General features: G+C 48.1%; 1 pseudogene; it reads left to right on the top strand.

Annotated features, from left to right (window-relative positions):
- Positions 1-1161: 1161 nt before the first annotated feature.
- On the top strand, positions 1162-2325 carry LOC125532592 (obtusifoliol 14-alpha demethylase pseudogene; annotated as a pseudogene).
- The last annotated feature ends 6240 nt before the right edge of the window (positions 2326-8565 follow it).

The following is an 8565-nucleotide window of genomic DNA, read 5'->3' as shown; positions in this document are numbered from 1 at the left end:
AAATGGGGTCATACTTAACCATATATATATAGCTTTCTTCTATCTCAAAATTTTTTTTTATTAAAATTCTAGCAATCTATATCTATATATCTTATATATAAAAACCTAACTAACAAGCATTAATAGATGTGGGATAGTCATTTTTTTACTCTCACAGTGAGCTACGTCGTCAAAATTGTTGTTGCCATGCAGCATGCATCAATGCATTTAAGTGGGGGTTTAAATCTTGGATATTTTGAATCTTAACAGATCAAGTTATATTCAATGAAATATTTAAAATTTAGTTTTCAATTTCACGGTACGAGAGTAGTATCATCTATTATTTGAATATTTAGGATCTCAGACCCATCTCAAATATATGACAAGTTTTCGTTTTGGACAACACATTGTCTAGAAAACATAACCATGGACGCCTACTTGCAAGACCCGACAAACTGCAATATTATGAAAATAGTATTCCGGAGACATACCTACATATATAATTGTCAAGGACATAGTGAAGTCTAGATATTTTAAAGGATATATGTCCGGATGGTGGGCCAAAACATACCTTAGCATTTTCTGAGTCAAAACGAAAACTTGTTGTTGGTTAGAATGGCTGCCAATATTTTGCCTTTCCAATACATCTCTGGCAACTAGTTCACTTTGCTTGCCAATGTTGGCGAATTTATGGGCAAGGAAAAGTTTGTGTAAAAATTTGGGTACCTGAATATTTGGCCTATTTTTGTGGTAGTTTTAATTTTTGGAGCACATGTGATTACTTACAAGATGTATGTAATCACATGTGCTCCAAAAACGAAAACTACCACACAGAGACACATTAACTATTGATGGGTGCTGATGGGTGTCTCGCGTACTCACAAGCTACAGCTTAGTTACTAACTTGTTTTACCATGTTCTTACAGTATTACGTACCCCGGCAATCGCATCTGGAGTGCAAACATGGAATTGACAAGAATCATTTGGCTAGCATCTTTTCCTATTTTGGTCACAATTGTGTTCACCAGAATGGCGTGGCTACAGCGACGAGCGATGTTCTCCCCAACAACCAATCGGTCACCACCTCTGCCGCCCGAGGCCGCAGGGGCTCCCCTTCTTGGGATCCTCCCATCACTTCTCACCAAGGGCCCGCTGCAAGTGATCCGCGATGCCCACACAGAGATGGGGAGCGTGTTCACAGTGAGACTGTTGCATCGCAAGGTGACCTTCCTAGTTGGGCCAGATGTGTCGAGCCATTTCTTCCAAGGGCTCGACTCGGAGATCAGCCAGGACGAGGTTTCACAGTTCACCATTCCGACCTTCGGCCCCGGCGTCGTCTTCGACGTAGATTTCGCCACTCGTCGCGAGCAATTCCGCTTCTTCGGCGATGCGATGAAGCCGGCCAAGCTTAGGAACTACGCTCGCCTCATGGTGCAAGAAGTTGAGGTAGGAAATAATTAAGATGGCATCGTCTTTAAGTACATATAGTTGTCTCGATCGTTTAGAAAGTCTGATGTGATGTCTACTATGTACTACTTTTGTATGTTATTATTGCATAAGGAATACTTTGCGAGATGGGGACCAACCGGCACGGTTGACTTGAAGAAGGAGCTGGAGCACCTCATCAAGCTCGTCGCCAGCCGGTGCTTGTTCGGGGAGGAGGTCCGGGCCAAGATGCTGGGTGAGGTCGCAACGCACCTCCATGAACTCAATGACAGCATGCGTCTCGTCACCAACCTATTCCCGCACCTGCCGATCCAGGCGCACCGCAGACGCGACACGGCGCGCGCTAGGCTCGGCGTGATATTCTCCGGCATCGTCAGCTCCCGCAAAACAAGCTACCCCGATGGTGGCCCAAACGACATGCTGCAGTGCCTGATCGATTCCAGGTACAAAGACGGCCGCGCCACCACCGAGACAGAGGTCGCCGGGATGCTGGTCTCGGCGCTGTTCGCGGGGCAGCACACAAGCTCCAGCACGGGCACGTGGACTGGAGCGCGCCTCCTCGCGCACGCCAATGGCAATCACCTGCGCGCTGCCGTCCAGGAGCAGAAGCAGATTGTGGAGCGGCACGGGGACCGCGTGGACTACGAGGTCCTGCAGGAGATGGACACCCTCCACCGCTGCGTCAAGGAGGATCTGCGGCTCCACCCGCCGGCGATGATGCTGCTGCGCCACGCGCGGCGGAGCTTCACCGTGCGAACCAGGGAGGGCGACGAGTACCAAGTCCGGGAGGGGCGTACGGTCGCGAGCCTGCTGGTGATCCACAACCGTCTCCCGCATGTGTACAAGGACCCGGAGAGGTACGAGCCGGACAGGTTTGCCGTTCGATCTGGACGGGCATAACCATCAGATATGTCCTCTCTCCCCTTTCATCATCCTCCCCCACGAAAAAAAGAGGAGAAAAAGCTAGCGCCACCGCCGCCGCTTGCTGGATCCCGCACACAGACCCAGACCCATGCTGCCCTCGTTTTGCACCAATGCTGCCCTTGCTCGCCGCCTCGCTACCGCCGGCTGCCGCACCATCTTCGTCGCCTCTTGCGTTCCTCGCCGGATCCACAGATGCGGCTGCGTGTACGACCGGGTTGCAGCTCCGGTGGCGACAGTCGCCGGCCGCAACACTCGTTGGCAAGCTCGCAGTGTACCTCGCCTCGGTTGCCATCCATGGTTGTAGCACTCTGGTGCGTCACCCCGCCCTCGCTATCGATGCTCGCTGCATGAGTTTCCAAGAACAAAATGGCCACTAGTTGCACCATAAAACGAATGTAGCAAATAAACATGTCGGTCGTACCAAAAAGCATCCACGGTTGTAGCAAAAACATTGTTGTCGTCGCCGCAGGTCGCAACTCACCATGAATGGACGTAGCAAAAGCATTTGCTGGTTGTAGCAAAAATCAACGACGGTTCCAGCAAATCATCATCGTCGCCGTGACGGGCGCAGCTCCGCCGTGAATTGAACGTAGCAAAAACATTTGCCCGTTGTAGCAAAAATCGACAATGGTTGTAGCAAAAAAAATGCATGTGATGGCTCCAGCAAAACACAAAGCCGATGGTAGCAAAAAAATTGGCCGTTTCCACCAAAAATCTAAAGATGATGGTAGCAAAAAAAGATCCGTGGTTCCAACAAAAAAAATGAGATGATGGTAGCGAAAGTTGATGCTGATTCAGCAGAAAAACAAAACCGATGTAGCAAAAAGAAATTGGGGGTTGTTCCCTGCACATGACAACGCCGCCCGGTGGCCGCCGGCGATGCTGTGGCTGGTGGCAGCAATTCTGTGGCCGGTTGTAACACATGCGGATGCGGGCTCCAGCAAAAATTCTTGCACGCCACTAGTGCAGAACCGGGCAATATAGCACCGGTTCGTAAGGCCCTTTAGTGCCGGTTTGGTAACCGGCGCTAAAATGTAGGCACTAAAGCCCCCCCCCCTAGTACCGGTTCAGCATGAACCGGTGCTAAGTTGGGTTTATGATTTCTTTTTCATTTAATTTTGTGTTTTCCATTTAATTATTTTTCGTTTGCTGGTATTTTACGATACTACATATTGTACACGTTATGCATATATATAAATAGAATTTCTAGTAGAACCGATCATAATATATATATATATATATATATATCATCGAATGTCTCACAACCACCATTAATTAATTCACACATATACACACATATGTATATATATATATATATATATATATATATATATATATATATATATATATATATATACAATTTCTCCTAATTGGTGCCTTCGGAGCCAGTGGCATTAGCCTAGCTAATTGGTGCCTTCGGAGCATGATAACAATTGGAAGTGGTTCATGGAGGCGGTACTGGGTAATAGTATTCTTCTTTGGGATCTATGACTTGGTCGAGAAAAAATCCCGCTATTTCCTGTTGAATTGCTTCTATGCGGTCCTGTGCTAGGAGCTTGTCCTGCACCTCTTTGAACTATTAAGAAGATCAATATGCATGTGTATTATTAGTTGTGTGACTAGATATCGATAATGGTGTAAAAATTGTGAATAGTGTTCTGACAATCGATATCATACCCACTCCTGTCTTTGAGATTTTCTCCTTTCGGACGCCATCATGCGAATGTTCTCGCAAACATAGTATGCACATAGATCATTCCCCGACGCCTGCTTGAGGGCCTTTACGAGAATGGAATTTGATCAGATAATAATTAATCAAGCATGATAATTAAAGAGATGGCAGCTAGCTACACTACTAGGGAAAAGCCTAGTAGCAGCGCGGGTTTTGGCCTTTTAGTAGCGCGGGGGCCGGCGCTACTAATAAGGCGCTACAGCTAACGTATAGCAGTAGCGCTGATCCACCCGCGCTACTGCTACACAAGTGTTGCAGCAGCGCGCTTAAAGGAACCTCGCTGCTGCTAATAGCTATAGCGCGCTTCCCCTGTGCGCGCTACTGCTACAACCACGCTGCTGCTAACTTTTCTTCACTCGCTACTGCTAATTTTAGTAGTTTTTTGTTTTTTTCGGCATATTTGTTTTGTATTTGAACAGGCTTTATAGAAGAATCTTTAGCACATACAAATGTCATCATGATACACATACAAATGCCTGCGAGACCACAAATGTAATCATAGCATATACATACAAATAGTCTCGTCATAATCATCATCCAACACAAAGTGGTATCTTGTCATCATCTTGAAAATAGCGATACATGCAAGTCTCTAATACTTGCAACTACAACGTCATCCATCTAAACAAAGGTATACGCGAGAAGAGCTATCACTATGAGTGAGAGCGGAACTATGCAGTACATGAGATGGCGATTACGAGTCCTCTCTCGCGCTAGCGTGAACCTCAAGTAACTAGCTTCTCCTTCTTGTCTGCTTTTGAAGCCTTTATGGCTGGCGTCCGAGAACCCATTCACTTGCGCCTGACACTCATGCCACTCGTTGTACACCCCCGGAACCTTCCCTTTGTACACGACATAGCAGTTCCATCTCGTCATCAAGAAACTAGGTACCTGTTAGAGATGCATGTTCATGAAGAGGATGTACAATCATATATATGCAACAAAATATACTAGAGAACACCGAAAAAGAAAGGGTTAGCAACTAGATGCAACATACAATACGCAAATTAATTAACTAGAGGTACGCAGGTCATCGTACGCAAACTAACAAAGTAGTGTTACGCAAGTTCGGCAGGGATCATGGACATCACAAAGTTGCATCGCTACAAATAGTATACAAGTTCAACCGACACATAGCATCATCATCGGCATCATAAATCACTAGAAGTTCCATCCTTCCATATCATCGAGGATGGACCCTAGCTTCTTGAACGGCGTGAGGTCTAGACGTTGCATGCCTATGCGAGTTCGGACGTCAGCTCGCGATATAGGGCCGTGGTGGAACATCCCCTTCTCATCGACGACTTCTTTCATGATGATCGTCGCAATGTCGCTTTGGATGCGAAAGAAGTCATCTCTAAGTTTATAATCTGCTTCTCCATGAGATTCTAGCCACTTGTGGATATGATCATCATTTCTGCTTCTCATGCGAAGCTTTTGGTTATCCGTGTTGAACTGAATCATGAGATGGAGGATGTACAATCCATCCTTCTTACTTGGTTTTGGTACTTGGATGCAGGAAAAGTTAGTTTTATGCGCGAAACCCATCTTCTTGTTCCTTTCTTTCCTGATCTGCATGTGGCCACCTCTAAAGTTGAAGCCTTGGAGAGCATCATCTAGAATATTCATTATGTGGGTGTAGTCTTTTTTCTCGTAGTCTCTGGAAGGGTCAAAATACACGACGTGGGAGACTTGCGGATAAAGAACGATAAGGACGGCGCGCCCATTGCTGCGGGGAAAAGACACCTCAAATTATTCCCCATAGAGAGAGAAGGAATGATTGAAATGTATGAAAGGGTTGTTCGAAACTGACTTACTTTGGATGATAAGGCACGAGGACAATTTCCCGGTCCTTATTCTGTACCATGAAGTTTTGGAGGTAGTCCATAGCAGTTTCACGCTCAAAGTTGCCGACACTCAAGAAAGACTCGTGCATGTAGTATGGATCCGCCACACAGATTTGCGAGACTTCTTCACTGTTCATGACAGAGCTCATATGTAGCGCAAAAAGGCGGACGATTGTAAAATCGAGCCGCCTTGTCAGAAACATCTCAAAGATATGGTCAAACCATAGGGAGAACACCTCCGCGGGCCGTGTCTCGACGGTAGCACTTCCCCTGAGGCACATGAGCCGCGTATGTCGGATATACTGGATCCTTTGAGGCTAGTAGGCTTTTCTCAGTCGACAGCACATGGTCGTGCAGTCTCCTGAGATCCCCTGATAGTGCCTCCAGCGGTTTCGGTGGTAGCATCGCCTCGCCCGTGAGATGGAACATGGCCGCACCTTTCACGGGTACACGCTCTTCAGAATGCATCGTTTAGCTGCTATGTGCTCTGGCTTGTTTGGAGGCAGCTATCTTCCCCGATCTCTTTCTCTCCTTTTTCTTGGGCACACCTTTTAGACCCTTCCTTAACCCCTGCCCCAGTGTTCCCGGGCTAAGTACTGTACGACCCTCGCGCTGGGATAGTTGAGCCTGTGTTGAGGCGACATCTTCAGGCGTGTCCTGTGAGGATTTCATGAAGAGAGACTTTTTGCAATCCCTGCTACGACCTTCCTGCCCGGGCATATCATCCATATCCTCATTAGCAAGCTGATAGCCCGATTCGTCATATGGTTGACTCATCAATTCTATGTCACAGTCATACGCGTTTGTATTGAGGAAATCCATAGGGTCGACCTCCGTCTCATCATCCATTCTCTGTTCTACAGGACAAATTACATCAGCCAGCACTATTGCACCCCCTTCATCATGTCGTCCGCCGCTCTCACCCGGCACTACGAGAGCTGGTAATTGCGTAGGTGGGGTGGTGGTCTCCGCACATGCTTGTTGATGTGTGGTTATTGGTGTGCTCTCGGCCGGCTCCAGACGAATAAGATTCTTCGGCCATAGCAGCACCCAACCCTTGCAGCTTCCAATCCGCGGCGGGGTCTCGTCGTCCGCTCCCACATGCTGTACTGGAGGAGGCAAATCCTCGTGCCCCGATTTCACACTGGACAAGCTAACCCTGAAGTGCCCAGCAGGGATCGGCTGGTTGTGGAACGTGGGTTGTAAGGGGTCCATTATCATCCTCTTTCCCACGTCCACCTTCTGGCCTTTGATCAAGTAGAGTATGGTGCACGGGGGTTCTTTCGCCTGCAAACACATATGTCTGTGGCGTAAAACATCCGAAAGGCAACAAAAAGGGAATATTATATATATATATGGTGGTGCGACATGTAATTACCGTGATGGCGTCGAGCTCAGCCAAAGACGAAGGCCCACCGAGCGCGCCAGAGACTGAGGACGGGCTGCTATGAGCGGGAGCGGCTGCGAGAGGAGGCCCGGTTGCGTGGGCAAGTGATGGTGCGATGATTTTGTTGTTCATGGAGTTGCTCCCGTTGAAACTGGGCAACGGGAAATCATGTACCGTCTTGTCTGGATTTTCCTTCGTCCAGTTGATGATAACTGGAACCAAGTTAGTAGCGAAATCATTTCTGCAGGCAGTTACAGCTGCATTGACTGCCTGCTGTAACAACTCATATTTGTCCTCGGCTGCTTTTTCCGCGTCCTTAGCTGCTTTTTTCTCGACCGCAAGCTTCACCTTCGCGTCGATGTCCGCCTGACTAAACTTCTTTTTCTGCTTCTTGGCCTCCGGGCCCTCGTTGTAAAACACCTTCCACGTGGCGCCATCTCCAGCGCCGTGCACATGACCATATTGCGGCCGCTGGCCCAAAGGGAGTCCGTTAAGTTCGTTCAAGGTCCGGTTGAGGGGGGTGTCCCACTTGGGCCTCATTGGAGAAGTAGGGTTTCCGGCTGCAAGCTGGTGTTGCTTCTCCAGTAGTCTAATCAATTTCCTCGTGATCTTGTCCGTGTAAAAAACCTTTTTCTCCTTGTCCCACTTGTAGCGGGCCCTGATGAAGTCATGCTCCAAGGGGTTGGTGAACTTCGCGAAGGGGTCTGGGAGACCCGCGGCTTCACGTTCCGCGTCCTCCTTATCCCATATGGGCCTTTTACCGAGGTAGCCATGGCTTCCGAGGCGATGCGTCCCCGTGTTCCTTTGCTGAAGGCTCTTGAATTTTGCAGCCTTAGACTTGGCGTCCTCGGTAGCGCAAGTGTCCTTGAACTTTTCGAACTCCTCTTCCGTAAGTGTTGGATTTTCCTCCAGAATCTTGGACAGGGGTTCCTCAGCCTCAATAGCTCGTTTCACCCTCGATTTCCAGGAGGCCAAATCATTGCTGAACATGCCCATGGCGTGATTGTTAATCTTTTTCATCTTCGGATCATCCCACGGTTGTTCTATGTTATCATCCTGATCGGGGAACTTGAATCTCTTGTGCAACTTCGTTAGGAGCAACTGCGTCAAATGTTCTTTACTCCTTAAGTCATCGTCATTGATGCTCGCGCATTCCTGTAGGATGCATCCTACTTGGTTCCCATAGCACTTGCGAGGTTCTTCCGGCTCTAACGGCTCAAACTTGCCAGGTGCCATCTTTGTGATCACAA

This window comes from Triticum urartu, chromosome 1A (genome assembly GCF_056163025.1).
Source record: "Triticum urartu cultivar PI428250 chromosome 1A, HENAU_Tu73, whole genome shotgun sequence".
NCBI classification, from domain to species: domain Eukaryota; kingdom Viridiplantae; phylum Streptophyta; class Magnoliopsida; order Poales; family Poaceae; genus Triticum; species Triticum urartu.
Note: the sequence above shows the minus strand (reverse complement) of the source record. Positions and strands in the feature narration are given on the sequence as shown.